Source organism: Schistocerca nitens, chromosome 1 (assembly GCF_023898315.1).
Source record: "Schistocerca nitens isolate TAMUIC-IGC-003100 chromosome 1, iqSchNite1.1, whole genome shotgun sequence".
Lineage (NCBI taxonomy): Eukaryota > Metazoa > Arthropoda > Insecta > Orthoptera > Acrididae > Schistocerca > Schistocerca nitens.
This window is the reverse complement of record NC_064614.1, coordinates 709,168,740-709,187,585: the sequence shown is the minus strand read 5'-3', so window position 1 is coordinate 709,187,585 and position 18,846 is coordinate 709,168,740. Positions and strand designations below refer to the sequence as shown.

The 18,846-nt window shown below is 44.4% G+C and overlaps 1 protein-coding gene across 1 annotated transcript in view; it reads right to left on the bottom strand.

Moving 5' to 3' along the window:
• LOC126259850 (high-affinity choline transporter 1) overlaps positions 1-16,545 on the bottom strand; it is a 357,917-nt gene extending 341,372 nt beyond the window's left edge. Inside the window, exon 1 of the mRNA XM_049956909.1 lies at positions 16,476-16,545. The gene's annotated coding sequence lies outside the window, so the exon portion shown is untranslated. The remainder of the gene's footprint in view (positions 1-16,475) is intronic.
• Between the last annotated feature and the right edge of the window lie 2,301 nt (positions 16,546-18,846).

Here is an 18,846-nt window from a genome sequence, read left to right as displayed (position 1 = left end):
AGCTTCGCCGTTTCGAAAATACTCCTTCCCAGACGCCGGTACAAACCAATATTGCCTTTGTCAAAGTCAATTGTCTCAGTGGATTTGTCCATTTCCTGCTCGTATCTTCTCCCGAATGAGTCCCCATTCCTGTCTGCTCCGCTTGTACGTGATACAGTCACAATACCTTTTTTTTATTTACACGTCTAGTTCAGTAAGACCAAATCGAGGAGCAAATCTCCAAGGTCATGGAACGTCTCAGTGCATGAAATTACAACATAAAAGTAGTGAAAGATAAAATATAATGTTTATGAAACCAAAAAAGGCAAGCTATAAGTTTAAGTAAACGCAATCAACAATATAACATAAGAATGAGCTTAATTTTTCAAGAAACTCATCAACAGAATATAAGGGGGGGGGGGGCTGAGGAAACTCCTTAGTTTCTATTTGAAAGCGCGTGAATTACTGTTAAGGTTTTTGTATTCTTGTGGTAGCTTATTGAAAATGGATGCAGCATTATACTGGAAACCTTTCTGCACAAGAGTTAAGGAAGTGCGATCCAAACGCAGATTGGAAAATTTTGGAAATTTGTGGTAAGTTCCTATGGAACCAAACTGCTAAGATCGTCGGTCCCTAGGCTTACACACTACTTAATCTAACTTAAAGTAACTTACGCTAAGGACAACATACACATCCATACCCGAGGGAGGACTCGACCCTCCGACGGGGATAGCCGCGCGAACCGTGGCAAGGCGCCTTACACCGCACGGCTACCCTGCGTGGTTGCAGGTTGTATTTCTGCCGAGTATCAACTGAGTAAAAGCTGTTAATTCTTGGGAATAAGCTGATATTGTTAACAAGAAACGACGGTAAAGAATATATATATATTAAGAAGGCAATGTCAAAATACCCAGACTAGTGTACAGAGGTCGACAAGAAGTTCGCTAACTTACACCACTTATTGCGCGTACTGCCGGTTTCTGAGTCAAAAATATCCTTTTAGAATGGGAACAGTTACCCCAAAACATAATACCGTACGACATAAGCGAAAGAAAATAGGCAAAGTAGACTAATTTTCGTGTCGAACGATCACTTATTTCAGATACCGTTCGAAGCGTAAAAATGGCAGCATTAAGTCTTTGAACAAGATCCTGATCGTGGGCATTCCACGACAGTTTACTATCGATCTGAACACCCAGAAATTTGAAATGTTCAGTTTCGCTAATCATATGCCCCTTCTGTGAAATTAAAACGTCGGGTTTTCTTGAATTGCGTGTTAGAAACTGTAAAAACTGACGGTGATTTAGCGTTAGTTTATTTTCTACAGGCTATGCACCTGTGTCATGAACTGCACTATTTGAAACAGTGCCAATGTTGCACACAGCATCCTTTACCACCAAGCTAGTATCATCAGAAAACGTAAATATTTTAGAGTTACCCGCAATACTAGACAGCCTATCATTTATATAAACAAGGAACAGGAGATGTCTCAACACTGTTCTCTGGGACACCCACCATTTGACTATACCCCACTCAGACCCACATCACAGCCATTCTCAACATTGTGAATAATGACCTTTTGCTGTCTGTTGCTAAAGTAAGAGGTGAACCAATTGTGAACTACTCCCCGTATTCCATAATGGTCCAACTTCTGGAGAAATATTTTGTGATCAACACAATCAAACGCCTTAGTTAAATCAAAAAACATGTCTAACGTTCGAAACCTTTTGCTTAACCCATCCAGTACCTAATAGAGAACAGAGAATAAAGCATTTTCAGTTGTTAGACGACTTCTAAAGCCGAACTGTACATTTCATGTGATATAAAATGGTCAGTTATCCTTACACACACAGCCTTCCCAATAACTTTAGCAAACACTGATGGCATATAAATAGGTCTAAAATTGTCTACATTATCCCTTTCTCCCTTTTTGTAAAGCGGCTTTACTACTGAGTACTTTAATCGTTCAAGAAACTGACCCTTCTTAAAGGAAAAATTACAAATATGGCTAAGTACAGGGCTAACATGTGCAGTACAGTACTTTAATATTCTGCTAGGCACTCCATCGTATCCATGAGAGTCCTTAGTCTTCAGTGATTTAATTATTGACTCAATCTCCCTCTTGTCAATATCACAGAGGAGTATTTCAGACATCAGTCTCCGACAGGCATTTTCCAAGAGAGTTATAAGAGTCCGTGTAGAAACTAAGTTTGTATTTAACTCACCAGCAATGCTCAGAAAATGATTGTTAAATGCTGTACATATATCTGTCTTACCAGTAACACAAATATTTTACTACGAACTGACTAAACATATGGTTTTAATTTTATCCTGTGAATTAGCTGTTCTGTTTGCGCACCACATACTCTTTGCATTCCTAATATCATTTTTAAACACCTTACAATATTGTTTGTAATGGGCTACTGCAGTTTGATTGTAATTACTTCTACCATTTTGATATAATTCCCGCTTTGTTCTACATGATATCCTCATCCCACTAGCCAGCCACCTAGGCTGCCTTTTACTGCAAATACTCCGTTTAGAACGTTCTAATGGAAAGCAACTCTGAAAGAACATAATAAATGTGTTAAGGAAAGCATTATATTTGTCATCTATGTTATCGTCAATATAAAGATCCTACCACTCTTGTTCCTTTATGATTTTTAAAAAACTCTCTATTGCCGTTGGATTAGCTTTCCTACATAGTTTGTAATTGTATGTGACATCTGTTTGAGTCCAAAAGCCTTTTAGTCTTAAAATTTGTGCTTCATGTACTGAAAGGCCATCCACCATTTTACTAACAGAATGCCCATCTGGTAAAGAAGAATGAATAAAAATATTGCCTATGGCTGTGGTACTGTTCTCCTGCACCCTAGTTGAAAAAATACAGTCTGCATCAGATTGTATGAGTTTATGAGATCTACTTACATCCTTTTTCTTGCACAGTCATATACAAAGTTAATATTGAAGTCATCACAGATAACTAATTTCTGGTGCTTCCTATAAAGTGAATCAAGAACCCTATCTCGCTTGAGCAGAAATGCTCTGAAGTCAGCGTTAGGGGACCTATAAACAACAACAATTAGAAGAAGTTTAGTTTCACTAAATTCAACTGCCCCTGCACAACTTTCAAATATCTGTTCAGTGCAGTGTCGTGATACGTCTAGGGACTCAAACGGAATACAGTTTCTTTACGTACATGGCCAACCCCCCCCCCCCCCACTCCGCAAGGAACTCCTTGAAAAACAGCCAGCTAATGTGTATCCTGATAAATGAATCCTCTGAAATGTCAAATTATTTAAGTCATGCTCCAATGTACCAATAATGTCAGACTCAACATCTGTAAGCAGTTCACTAACTTTATTTCTAATAGTCTTATAATTTGAGTAATATGCTGATTCCTTCTCTACTTGGATACCTGACCTCCTCTGAAGGTGATTCCTTAGTTAGAGGGACTTCCTTTAAGCATATATACCCATCAGCTGACTTCAGTCTAAAAAACGTGCAGCTCTAACACCAACTACTACAGGAATTTTTCCGTGAGTGAACCCACCACCACCCTCTACACTGTCACCTACAAGCTGTCTCAGCCTCCTGATCCCATAGCTATTGAGGTGCAGGCCATGCCTAGTGAAACCCGATCTATTGATAGACTCAACTGTCACCAGTGCAATGTGACCCATTCCCTCTGCCATCAGTGCCTTCTCCAGCCCCATCTTAACACGCCTAACAGCTGCATTATGGCGCCGATCATGGCGCTGAAACAGCTGCACAAAATGCACATTAGTGCTACCAGTTTGAGTAGCTATCTTTACCAGGTCACCACCTACATAACATTCCCCGTCCCTATCAAAACTATTCCCTGCTCCACCCACAATCACTACCTGATCCTGGTTCGTAAAATTCCTACACAACTCCCCTATGCTGTCAGTCACCTGAGCCAACTCTGCACTAGGCTTCACAATGCTGGTGACCTGGCACTCACTCCCCAACACTTCTTGCAACTGCTGGCCCACACCTCTGCCGTGCGAACTACCTACCAGTAGAATTTTCTTCCTGTTAGACATGCAACTAGACTTGCTAACTGCTGAGGACTGCTAACATTTTTCCTACACCTACAGCTACAAGAGGCTCCTCTCCACTCAACTCTGACAGTTGGCCACATCTATTGCATACACGCAAGGTAAAACTGTCTAAATACCTCCTCCTTTTAGCTGCCTTCTTGTCAACTGCCAGTTCCCATTCCCCAGCACCCTTCACCCTCCTCAACCCACCTTGTTCCTCCTCTGCGTATTGTAACTGCACCTGAAGGGCACATTTCTTACGCTCCTATTTCTCTGTCAACTTATTTCTAGTACAGATTCTGTATTCCCAGGAGAGGATCTCGCTAGAATGCCCACTGACTTCCCCACTGCATTCCGCTCCCCCCCCCCCCCCCCCCCCCCCGCGCAATGAAAATACTTTGAACAAATCCCTCACCGTAACCTGCTACTCACAAACCTACGACAAAGCCCACACTTCTCACTCATGGTAAAATTTTACAGTTACTGAAAAAACTAAAGGTCTACGTTACCTAAGTTCAGTTACACCAACAGAACTATAGTGGTCTTGAAATTCTCTCTCTACTAAGAAAGCAACAGCTTTTATTAATGATACTAAAAAACAACTAATACCAATACCAACAAAACTTCACACGATTTGTTAGCTAAAACCGAAAATTCAAGCAGCACTGGAACGCTCGACGAAGTTAAAACAGTGAATGAAAATTTTGCTGAAATATTTCGCTAGAAACAATAAGAAACGTCAGCTGAAAACAACCGCATGAAATTTGCTAAACGACTTCAATCCACAGAAAACTCTAAAAAACACAGTGAGCGAACGTTTCAAAAAGTTTATTAAACTCTTATTTCACCACAAAAAGCACGAGACACCGTTGCAAACTACTGAATTTAATAACTGTATAATAGTGTATAAACAACTTTGTCAGTAACGTGACGACCGCCGATGATCAACGTCAACGTCCAGTAATCACTCGGCAGGTGGCAGCACTGGCAGTGTCAGGGGACGCAGTAAACAGTGCTTGGTGTGGACACGGAGGAATTTACGTATCTGACGTCAAAGAAGGGATGACATTAGGCTTTCGGGTCAAGGGTGCAGGTATTTCCGAAACGATTAAGTTCGTAAACTGTTCTTGTGGCGCTGTGGTTAAAGTATGCCCTGTGTGGCAAACTGGTGCCGTCCCAATCTGGCGTCGAGCAGCTGTGGTGACAGGGTTGAACGACGGTTACGGAGGTGTGTACGGGCGAACAGACGTGCAGTTGTTGAGCAGCTGGCCACCCAGGTGAACCAAGGGATTACCATCAATGTCTCCTCAACGACCGTTCAGCAGAAGTTACCGCCTATTGGCCTGCACTGCAGGCGCCTATTTCATGCACCTCTTCTGACTGCTCTTCATCGGCGACAAAGGCTGGAGTTTGCACGTCAGTATCGCAACTGGACGTCTACTGAACGACGACAGGTTGGTCTTATCAGATGAATTACGTTTTGTGGTCCATAGGAAGGATGGCCGTGGTGTGTACGGTGTGAAACGTCTGAAAGCAAATAACCTGTGTCAATCAGCCGGATGAGGCAACGTTACCGTCTGAAGAATGTTTTCGTGGCTTTCCATGAGTGTTCTCATTATTCTATAAGCCACAATGCATCATCACAAATACGCATCCATCCTAGTGGGCCATGTCCCCACCCCTACATACCGTTTGTTTTTCGTAGACACGATGGCATCTACAATCAGGACAATGCAAAGTGTCGCACAGCTTGCAGTATACATGCTACGCGCATGGTTCTAAGAATACCAGGATGAGTACACTGTACACCCCTGGTTACCATACTCCGCGGATCTACACCCAATGGAGAATCTGTGGGACCACATAAATCGTCCTGTTCGCGCTGTGAGAAAACTAACGCAGCTGGCCACGACACTACAGTCGGTATAGTTTCACATCTCTGTCGCTACCTCCAAAAACCTCACTGACTCTTTCCCTGCAAAAAGTGGTTATTTAAGCTTTTCACAGGTGGTAACACTATTGCGACTGGACAGTGTACACACGATGTTTGTAATTTAACTTTCGCTACGCGAGAGGACCGCCATGAGAAACGAGTAATCGTAGAACAATGAAATTTGCTGGAAACATTTGTAATGACAGGCGGAAGAGAAATAGCAAATTAATCATTGAAAGACATCCATTTTAATTTCCACATGAGAGGGCGATATTTGTTATTTGCGTACAATGTTTACCTAGCAGGTTACAAGCATTGCTCAGTACGACGACCATCTACATCCATGAAAGCCTGGAGACGACTTCACAATTGTCCGCCGACTTTTCGAACGATGGAATGTTCAGCTGTCGAGACACAGCTCGTGCAGTGCTTAAGTTCGCACTACATGGCGGCAGTAACTTCAACAATGTGTAGATCAGTTGACCGTCGGCCTCTGCCAGGAGCTGTTCCGAAGTCACCAGTTAATTCGAACTCCCGAATCATGCACTTGAAACCTGGCGAGGAGAGAGGACCTTCCATACTCCTTTAATGCGCCGATATTCGCAAACAGCAGCAACACTATTGCTGCTGATTTGATGAAACGGGTTTACGAGTAATGCCCTGCTCACTTTTTGTAGACCCACGTTGACTGCCTGCAACTGTAATGCAATCTGCCGCTTGTGTTTCCGCCCTAAGTCACCGTAGCAGTACCTGCGCCTAACGGAAAGTCATGACACTAACACTTCTAATGCACAAATCCTACTGCGCACAGTCTCAACATCATTCCTGTGCATACGGTAAACAGTTTTCAGCCTATACTGGCTCAAGTAGCGGAAGCTTAGTTAGGACCGCCCTGTACTTCCCTCACACACATCCCCTCCAGGCGGCATTCAGCCGCACTGTGACCAGCAGTCAAAGAGTTTCGGCTCATAAGTGTTTGTGCATATCCTCAGCTTACAAAAAAAAAAAAAATGGTTCAAATGGCTCTAAGCATTATGGGACTTAACATCTGAGGTCATCAGTCCCCTAGACTTAGAACTACTTAAATCTAACTAACCTAAGGACATCACACACATCCATGCCCGAGGCAGGATTCGAAGCTGCGATCGTAGCAGCCGCATGGTTCCGGACTGAAGGGCTTAGAACCGCTCGGCCACCGCGGCCGGCCTCAGCTTACAATCAAGTATTACTATTCGTTATTAATGCAAATAAGAACATGCGCATTCGAAAAATTTCAGTCAGCTCGAAATCGAATGCAACTGCAAAGGCACAAGTTCTTCAATACCACGCAGGAAAACTCAGTTAGGTCAGCCCTTGTATTGGACTTGGTGAATAACTTTGTCATTTCTAGTGAAGATGCTTTGACAAACTCCTCAGTTCACTATAGGCGCGAGAGAATCAGTAAGACGAAGTCGTACGAAGTTCGAACTCAGCAGCAAACAGATGTGGCAAGGAATAAGTAAATTATTGTCACGTGGTGTGGGTTGCGCATTCGTGTACACAAAATCTGAATAAAAGCCTAGGGTGCAGGTCCGTCAATCAAACGAATGCTGTCTTCCTGGGCAATAAAAATTGTGTAAATAGTTGTGGAGTGCAAGTGGCGTATAGGAAGCTGCAATTTCTTTCTGTTGCGAGTATCAGAGAAGGAGAATTACTTGTCTGTTTCATCAGAGATACTTTGACTGAATCACACCGAAACTATCAGCTGCAATCAAAAAGTTTCCGTTCGAAGGAGGCCACACTATCTAGAATCGGTAAGCCAATCTGGCAAAATCACCGTGAACATTGAGGCGCCGGCCGCTGTGGCTGAGCGGTTCTAGTTCCTTCAGTCCGGAACCGCGCTGCTGCTACGGTTGCAGGTTCGAATCCTGCCTCGGGCATGGATGTGTGTGATGTCCTTAGGTTAGTTAGGTTTCAGTAGTTCTAAGTCTAGGGGACTGATGACCTCAGATGTTAAGTCCCATAGTGCTCAGAGCCATTTGAACCATTTTTGAACATCGTGGCAATCATCCTACCGACGCATGAGGTTGAAAATACTCGTTTGGTAGAACACCGCGTCCGATGCACATCCCCGTCCGACAGGAATCGTCGAACCTGCAAGGCCATTTTAAAGGATCGATGGCGTGATAGTCGCATGAGGAGAGGTCAGGACCATAGGGCGGATGATCGAGTGTCTTTCTCTTGAGTTGGCGTAACTTCTTCGTTACGACATTTGCAATATGGAATATGCGTTACCATGATCTTGGCGCACCTTTCCACAACGGTGGTTTTTGCTCCCCCATATTCAGAGTGACAATTATTGAACTGTAAAAAAAAAGGTAAATTAGCTACAAACTACGGCTTGCACACACTTTACACAACATTTAAACGTCACTACAGATATTCGGATTTAGATTATGACATGTTCGACTTGCCTGTCATCATTTGCCGATGATGTGGTGGAGACGAATAGCTAATTCTTCATGACCCGCTGAAGTGTCGGAATATCGATGCTTTCGATGACCTCCTGAATGGCTGTTTTCAGCTCACCAATGGTTTTGGGATTGTTGCTGTAGAACTTCTCTTTAACATAGCCCTACAAAAAGGAGTCGCATGTGCGGAGATCCGGAGAATATGACGGCCAATCGAGGCCGATGCCAGTGGCCTCTGGGTATCCCAGATTCAGACTGCGGTCCCCAAAGTGCTCCTCCAGGACATCAAATACTCTCCTGCTTCGATGAAGCCGAGCTCCGTCTTGCATGAACCATATCTTGTCGAAATCAGGGTCACTTTGGATAATGGGGATGAAATCATCTTCCAAAATCGTCACGTAGCGTTATCCATGCCATCGAGGAATATCGCACCGATTATTCCGTGACTGGACGTTGCACACACACACACAGTCACGCGTTGAGGGTGAATAGGCTTCTCGATCGCGAAATGTGGGTTCTCAGTCCCTCAAATGCACCTTTTTGCTTATTGACGAACCCATCCAAATGAAATTGCTCTTGGTGGCTAACCAAACCATATTCGCATCAAAGTCCTGTTCGTCAATCCTATGGACAGTAGTTCTGGCGAAACACGACCGCTATTCCATGACCCTGGGGCTAAGGCCCTGGTGGGTTTGAATTTTGTTTGGGAAGCAATGCAAGCCTTCAACAATAATTTGTCGCATTGACTCCTGGTTGATTCCCATCTATCGTGCAGCACGTCCGATCGATTTCCTGGGGGTGGTTTGAAACACAGCGCGTGTCTTGTCGGTGCTCCCAGGCGTTTTCACCCTTTTTGGGCGACCGACATTGCCAACCGACACTATCATCACGAACAAACTTGCGAATCAAATTCTTGATTGTTAGCACACTTGTACCGATTGTCTTCAGCTTGAAATCGTTCGCAAACTTCCTTCGAGAGGCAGTTGGGCTATTATTGCTCACATAGTAGGCCTTCGTAAGCGCTCTACGCTGAGCCACGCTGCACCGTGACATTTTCACGTGCAAATGGCTGACAACGACAAGGTGCGTGAGTATGCGTATACTAATTCCCATCATGCCCCTCGGCCAACTGTGCAGTTTGAACGTCCTAACCCAAATCGTTCAGAAGTTGTGACGATTTTATTTCATATAGTTCAATAATTGTTACCCATTATATTCCTCATTCTCTGATGGACATTAGGGGTGTTTGATCTTCAGCAGCCAAGAAAATAAAAACAGCACGTTGGTCTTGTTTGGACGCATTCGATCACAACGTCGTCATAGTTCCATTTCCGTATTTACCGCACTTACGTCGAAAAGACACGAATACCACGCTAATACCTTGCCTACATGTCGGTGCTGTTATAGCCGTATCCAAGCCGCACTAACTGCACATTCGCAGCACCAACATCCTCAAACGGAGGCATTTCCATAGCCTTTTATAGATCAAGATAACTAGATCGGAACCAACACATTTTTTTGTAAATAAGACACTGGCATTGTTCCCTATCGTCCTCGATAATACACACTGTCAACAGATGAAGAACTTCCAGCAGGAAATTAAAGTTATTTTATCAACACACGATGGAAATAGGATGTGTCATTGATTCTATACACCGTTTAGATGACTTGGAGAAATAAGAATCGTGCGAATATGCGATGCTGATTGAAGTGAGTTGTCACTCAGCGCTAACAAATGACTCAAAAATGATCCTGACAAAACTACATCGGCAATGAATTCGAAAAGACAATGCTTTCAACGGCCTGGAAACTCATATCAGCTAGCTGCTTCAGACAGCTCGGAATAAAATGGAAAAGGAAGTTTTGCTAGTGTAATTCAGACAAAGAAAGTCAGAATCGTTTTGTATTCTCAGGTGGGACACCCCGAGAGGACTTTGCAACTGCCTAATTGCAAATATAATCCTTCCCCAGCTCATAATGGGACCTTAACTCGCGGTATGTGAGAGTTTAATCTCAGGTGTGTCTGTTGAGTGTAGGTGACCGTAATACATGTGTATATGAGTAACTTGTGGTGTCAAGTTTCCGTTGCATAATGATGAGAAATGAAAGTGAGTAAAAGCATGTGTCTGCACATGGCTTAGCCCTCTCTAATAGCACCATAGCGCCCATCCGACTGACGGATCACCATCAGTAGTTTCACGTGCCCCCAGTTTAATCTGCGATGTTTTCGGGCAGTCTGGTGATCAAGGAGATTACGTCACTATCTCTCCACCCCTTCAAGCTCAAATACCGGCGCTGAGAAATTCATCACCAGCAGGATTCAGACATGCTATATTCGGGTCATCCGCCACCTCACAAATGTTCGTTAGTGACATCGGTTATCTGATTTATTTTATTCTACGTTACTGCCAACTGTCAGTTTTTGGAAGGTGCTGATTATTCTCAGTTAAAATTAAATTTAATATACATTGAAAGCATTTGTAAAATGATTCAAAATCTTGATAAGGACTAACAGTTTTTCATCAAGAAGAAAATTGTAATAAAAATCGTTTCTCTATAAGCACTAATACAGTATTTGTGGTATCACAGTATCTTCACCATCCAGTTGATCCTGACGTAGTTTTATTTGTCCTATCTCCTCACGCAGGGCCGTCATCAATTTTTGCAAACATTTCTTTTCTCCATAAATGATGAAAAATTCTGTTTCGGTTTGCATGAAGCAATCGATCGACCTAAACATTCATTATTTTACACTATAGTTCTCATTTGTCACAGAGAAGTTGCCAATCTCCATTCTATACTGCATTTTCGTGCCCGTTGACACCGCTGTTGCCCATACTGAACCCAGCCACTACTTAAGCTACCAATTCGCCATATACTGTTCAAGAGAGATCGCTGTTGTGATTTTAGGAAACTATGGAACACCTGAATCTGAATTGCTGGACGGGGATTTGAGTAGTTGTCCTCCCAAGTCCGAGTTCAGCGTCTATCATCATCACAATGGGTGGAAAGATGTGAAGTGTCATGAGAAGTAAGATCGAGAACGTGAGGTGTAAAAAGTAGTATAATTGTCCTCGGGCATAACAAAGGTCATTCTGTCAAGGATGCGTCTAAATAGCAGGTGTATCGCTACATTTAAGCCTACTGGTTTTGCATCATTTGAAGTCATCTCGTTCTGCAGGGAGTTCAGATTTCAGGTGCAGCCGTAAGATGATCATTACCGTGACCTCCGTCACAACGCCTGCTCGCTATACAGCCCTCAAAAGACGCAAGCCACACGGAACGGCCTAATCTCCAGGCGAAGTGAATCTAGCACTAATTATAGCGGCCTGCTGCAGAGGTCGCTAGCAGAGCGGGACAATGTTCGACGTCACCCATCACGTGGACGAAATAGCGTGGAGGTCAGTATCACTGAGCGCCGGGATATAAGTCACGCTCCAGGGCTTAATTGGCAGACTATGTTCGGGAATGGTTTCCTGCGAGAGTTTCACCGAGAGCCCGTTGGAGTTTCAGTTCCAGCCGCTGTCGCCGGTACCACTACAGTTCATTACAGCTTGCCTGTCCGAAGAAGGATCCGCCGCTATTCGACAACTTACGGCACTGCCACAGCAATGTACACGTCGTGTAGAATACTGTAGTGTGCACCAATTGGACTTAGCCTCAGAGCAGGGCACCCTGGCCAGGAATATTGTACGATTTCTTGAAGTTCAGTATTTGTGTATCACTGAATACATTTGTGGTTTTGAGCAGAGAATTGCAGTTATTTCAGCAGTTATGCTTATAGGTTTGTGAGCCTGATGTGAAGTTGGAATTAGCGCCCCTCTTTACACTGAATCGTATAAAACCTATGACACAGTACGGTCTTTCAATTTCGTATTTCCTCTGATCGGATTCGGTCTTAAGCCATCATACAGTAGAAACTAAATTTAAAAACTCTCACATGTCATACATGATACTTTTGTGCGCAACACAATATCAAAGCATCCAATAAGATGGTGTGACCAACTCAGTGGCAAAAGACAAATTTGAAGGCGTGATGGCAAGAGGGAACTCTGTTCTCTCTCTCTCTCTCCGCCTCTCCGCGCCACCGCCCCCCCCCCCCCTCCCCCCGCCACACTGCTTCCCTGGAACTTGAGTATAGGTATAGAAATTCCACCAAACATATAGTTTAGCCAACTGTAGCATAACGGTGATTGTGGAATGACACCACTCGAAACCAGTCGACCCATTCATGTTAAAATTGACAATTTTAAGGGTCACCCCCGCCCCCGCCCATCTGGACCAATTTCTGCAGGCGCCCATGACTGGGATGAAATTTGGCTGCGTATTTTAGCTCCAATGGCTGTGTCTAGGATTGTATGGCCCAGACAACGGGGGTAGGATAACCGTACTATCCGGTCGACGAGCGAAAAAATTTTGGATCTTCAGTACTACTGGGGGGGGGGGGGGGGGGGGGGGGGGGTTCGGTGGCCGAGCGGTTCTAGGCGCTTCAGTCCGGAACAGCGTGACTGCTACGGTAGCAGGTTCGAATCCTGCCTCGGACATGGATGAGTGTGATGTCCTTCGGTTAGTTACGTTTAAGTAGTTCTAAGTTATAGGGGCTGATGACCTCCGATGTCAAATCCCATAGTGCTCAGAACGATTTGAACCATTTTTGAATTGCGGGGGTGTCACTGGGATGACGTGAGACTATATACTGGCCATCAGTGTGACAGTCGAATGCAGTGTAAGTAAGATACTTGATATCATCACATTTTATATTGGCCATATCGTGAGTTCCCGACTCGTTGGATACTCCATAAATCGTGAGAAAAGTTAAAGAGAACAACATTAGAAAACTTTGTTTGTCAGGAAAGTAATTATGCTGCAAACTGTTGTTCTATGCGGATTTCTCTCCTTTCTTTCTCCTTGTGGTTAATTAGTAATGACGAGATTTGGTGGACTCGGTAGATGGACACACATAGCACAAGGGGGACACAAACTAAGGGCCTGTTATGATCACTGTAGCTAAACGAGGATGATTTACCGAAGAGAAATAAATAAATACGCTGACTTGTGAACTAGCAGAGCAGAAACGTGAGAAAGGGGCTAGGAACGATGGAAGCCGTAGCAATGAGTGGAGACATAGGAGTGATTGAGGCAGCGGTGCTGTCATATCTGATGGTGGCTGCGTCGGTGTAATACCAGTACAGCAGTGGCTGTACCGTTGTCTACTTCCACTGTCCATTCATAAACTTAATTTTATTTTAGATAGTTGTATGTTTTCATAACTATGAACCTGTTGGCGTCATGTTGCCTTAATGAGAAACAGAATGGAAAGTGTAACTATTCTTCATACATCTCGACGAATAGAAAATTTAGCTTAGGCATTAGCACAGCACTTCATACAGGCAGCTGTTTGCCGAGACTCGCGTAAGCGAACATCAAGTAGTCTGCTCCGACGTTTCCCCGTTTGTATTAATAACACAGTGCGTTAAGAACACAGATGAACGCGCATCTCGCACCAAGACGTTCCGTTATTCAAAACATTAGATCGAGAGATAGCTGAAGACACAGGGCCGTCAACTGGTGTGACTGGACCTAGACCCATAATTTTTGTTACTCGGGAACGCTCGGAAGGAACCATCCAGTGACCAGACTTTCGATTTTATTTTTCTTCTTACAGATGGCCTGTTAGCTTACCTTGCAGTGAACATACTAAATAAACTATAGGTCTTGATTTTTAAATATCTTTTTTTCTGCTTTACAATTATTTCAAAGTGTGTGTGTGTGTGTGTGTGTGTGTGTGTGTGTGTGTGTGTGTGTGTGTGTGTGTGTGTGTGCAACTGGAGGGTGGAGTAGGGATTTGGGGGAGGTGGGATTTATTTATTTTCTTTTCATGAAAAGCAGTTACATTCGCGATTGTGTAATGGAGGCACCAATTGAAACATATAGTACAATAAGCTAGCAGTGGTCAGTATTTCCACTTTCCTGAAAATTCGAAATACGCAGTATTATGGCAGAATAAATAGCTTCAATCCACTTAACGTAAATCAAACGATAGACAAGATACTGATATAGCAGCAGATAAATTATTCCTTCAAACTCTGTGATGACTAAGTAGATATTAGGCAGCCTGTGAGATAGTACGTCTTAAGACATTTACAAAAGCATTTCCGTTTTTCACTTCATGTCCACGATACATTAAATATTTATGGTTATTGTTATTCAGTTGCAGCTGATTCATTTTTTATGACATTCGCTAACAGGTTGCTTCGAATCGTTGACGTAAATGCTCTCAGACTAGTGTATTCAAGACCGTAGCTGATACTTACCTCAACTTAGTAGCATTCACTTTCTTGCAGAAACTAAAAGAAAGATTGCTTCTCCGATCTACTGTAACATCGTCCGAGGAGGCCTCCAATATGTATTCATGTTTTAACGAAAGCGAATGTTCGAGAGCAGCTTCTTTTATATTAATGAGAGAGAGAGGGAGAGAAAGATCCAATATCTAAGAGAGAAACAGCATCAACAAACGAATACCTTATGTGTGCGCATGCTGATATAATTATAGGATACCTAGAGTGAGGCAGATGACAGATAAGCACGCGGTATAGTTGAAAAATGTGTTCCCCACTATAAAGAGTGCCCAACTGCCCTTTCCCTATTTTTTATTAATCTCCCAGTTGTAGAGGTTCTAAATTTATACCCTCTCTCACCGCGTTTTTATTCTTAGCAAGATGAAAGTTTAAAATGTGCTCGCGTGAGTATAAGCAGCTGCGAGGAGGCGGAACGCAGTTCCTGTCGGGCACTTCTTTCGCGACGCCGACGAGGTGGAGGCAAAGGCTCGTAAGAGCCTTCTTATCACTACACGACAACAGACTGCAAAAGGAATAGCAGTGCTTACAGAAAGGGCAGTGAGAATGGAGGAGGAGAAGTTCGGGGTTGGTTGGAAGGGGGGGGGGGGGGAAGTGGAGCAGAAGAAACAGCTGGAGAGCATCGTGATTTTGAGTATGCTTGTAGAAAATGTTTGTCGCGTCCCACACCATACAACAGTAAAAGGTACGAAAGAGGTAATGCACGGAGTTACTGTGCGCTCAACAATTATAGGCTGTAGTTACGACTGAAATCTCAGCAAGAATAGTTATATAAATCGCAAGTACATCCACAGACACACATACATACACACACACACGACCACCCCTAAACGTACACAGCTGTTTCGAGGTTTTATCCTGTTGTACAGAAAGACAGCGTAGCTGACGTTGCTGCGAACTGAAAATACCAACTGCTGTAACCGATCACATTTATTACACGTTCCGGAGATGTATGTCAGTTAGTACGGCATGGATGTACGACTTTTGGGTTACGTGTGGCACTTTCACTGAACATTATATAGTGTGTGATGTAAACACTACTTGAAAAGAAGCCCGAAACCTGTGACGACTGAAAACGAGTGCCACTGGTTACCCAAAAATCACACCTACGCATCCAAACCATATTATCTGACTTAAATCCATATGCTGGAAGTACAGTCCTCCAAATCGCCTAGTGTAAACTATAATACAATAGATGTGACTGGTGACAACAATTTGTATTTCAATTGAAATTAATAATGGTTACAGTCATCTCTAAACTAAAATGTTCACATTTAAAGTTTGCGTTACTGTCAACGACAACTGAAGTCACGAAAAATACAACTGCCGAATTATTATAGAAATTAAATTGCTGTTCTCAAAAACGACATGACAACTTGAAAAACCTCACAAAGCCCGTAATTAATTATCTGTGTAGGTCTTCATGGAGAACGAATCGTCAAAGTGTTCATTCTTTTATTAATCTGACAAGTCTCACTTGCGCTGAGCTTCTACACCATGAAAGCAGAAATAATTTGGCGTTTGTGCTCGGAACCCAGAAGTAGCGCAGAATCGAGAGAGACTGTGCCTTACTACATAATGTCAGGTGTTGCCGCTTGGCCCAGTACTTTGGTGTGCTGGGGTCTACCCTTGTGCATGTGTGTGTATGTGCGTGTGTGTGAGTGCGCGCGCTTGCTCGGCGCCGCTCGCCTACCTGCGAGTGTGTCGCTGTCAGCGTCTTGGACAGCAGCCGGCAGCGCGCGACTCCCCTGGCGTGTCGAACCGGCGCTGGGCGGCGCGCTACTGGCCTCGGCGGCGGCGTCGTCGGCAGGTGGCGTCGCGGCGCTGGCTGGGCCGTCCGGTGGAGCGGCCGCGCGCGCGCCCTGCGCCGCCTCCGCCGCCCCCGCCGCCGCGTATTGATCACGGACCGGAGTCCGCTCTGGTGGGGATGCACCGGTGACGTCAAAGCGGTGCGGCCCCTCTATTGGCCACAGGTCCGCTCCGGCGCGCGCCATTGGCTGGTGGCGGCCGGCTGCCCCCTGGCCGGCTAGCACCCCCTGCGCGGCGCGCGGCGTCCTGCGCACCCCTTTCGGTACGCGGAGAGGCGTATGGCCGCTGCCGCTGCTCCTGCTGACGGCTGCGTGGGAGGCCGGCCCGAGGAGTCGCCACCTGTCACTGGGCTATCGGATGCCCTTTGGGTCATGGAAATTCAACACCTCGCCTAGCGATCGTGGGATTTCTGGACGTCCGGAGGTAATCCGCTAACAAATTAGTAACGTGCTGGAACTGCCGTATGAAATGAAAACCGATGGAAGTGTTTCCTTCGAAATTTATGAAGCACGAAGCGCTAATGCAATTGAAAACAGCAATAAACTCTCTAATTCGCAATCTTTAAGGAACAGAAATAGTGGTACTAAATGCACTACTGGCCATGAAGGCGACATGCAATAAACGCCATAATTTGATCTGTGCTCCAAGCTGTGTTATGCAGATGATTAGCACTTCAGCGCAGTTGCACAGACTAGGCAGGAATAACGTCTTCTACATTATGTATGTAAAGAAGTATAATGCAGTGGCATTCTCACATATATGGATCACATTTGAATGTTGGCTGTTTGGGAGAAGATAGTGTTACGCTTCGTGTAAGGAGAAATATCGAGAAATGTCTAAACATCACGTGTCGGAATTTGACAGCAGCAGGACTGTGGTCGCCAGGACTGCGGTCGTGATGTTGTTGCTCGATTTGGACAGGATCGCACGACTGTGATGCGAATAAGATATTAGTGGGTTCAGGCGGGCCATACTCAAAACCATACGTGACTTCAATAGCTCCACCTGACTAGAGCCCAAGAGGAAAGACTCCCTGTTGACTTCGCTGAAAGTACAACCACGATAAGCATCTTCAATTAGGGAAGAGACTCGTTTACAGCTACTCATGGACAGTTGGATCACCATGGACTATCAGCACAGCGACAATTGTTGCAGACACGGCATCACAGAGAGTTTTATCGGCAGTGGAGCGCCCAACTACAACGTTGGATACAGGAGTGGCACTACGCCGTCTTTCCAGAAGAATGACAGTTCTGGGTGCAGCATCACGATGCATGTATCTGTGTTAGAACATTCTGGGAAGATGATTAGTACCACCGGTACTAAAACGTAATGAGACGAGTGTAGAATAAGGTTGCAGAAGTACTGCAAATAAAAGCATAAAGAACGTCCTACACACACACACACACACATGCATAAACACACACACACACACACACACACACACACACACAAATGACGAAAACTACTTTGTCAGATCTGACAGTAAACGGGGAAAATGCAGTGGAATGAATTACAATAAGACAGCAGGTACCTGCAGTTGGCTGATCGTTAGAGCAAAATGGATGAGTCAGGCATTATTAATTTGTTGTCGTCGTACACTACGAGAATCTGGTGCACTGGTGCGAGGTGCTATTGCGTACAGAACACCATCACCTCCGGTTCGCACATGTGGTAATTTTGGCATAAAAATATTACGTTTGTTACGTTCTAAGACCGGTGACTGTACCCTGTCTTGGATGTCTCCGCGACGTTATCTTTTGATACACGCTGTACTGCATGCTGCCCGTGTTGTCCTGAGATACCTCGACACAAAGAGTGTTCAGCTGTGGCCAGCACGTCCTCTCAGCCACCGACTACACCTGGCCGTGGCTTCCCGAGATGCTGTCAAGCCAGCACTCACCAGGCGCTACAGCTCTGACATAAAGTTGAAGCAGCATGGAATGACATACCCTATCTGTCATCCAAGCTCACTTCGTCTTGATGGCCAGTAGCGTTAGGGCAGTGGTTCCTAACCTTCCTGAGTCCCTTACACCTGAACTGAGTCAGGTATCATCCAGTACACTAAACAAAGTTTGGGACCTAATTAAATATTACACTGCAAGAATATTAACACTCCCATTTTAATGAAGTTTAAAAACACTCAACCAGGTGCTTAAATTTTATTGCATTGACTTGGTTTTGATACCAACTAACGGTATCTTCTTCAGAATAAGTTACGGCTACCTATAAAAAGTTTTTAATCAACATGAGAG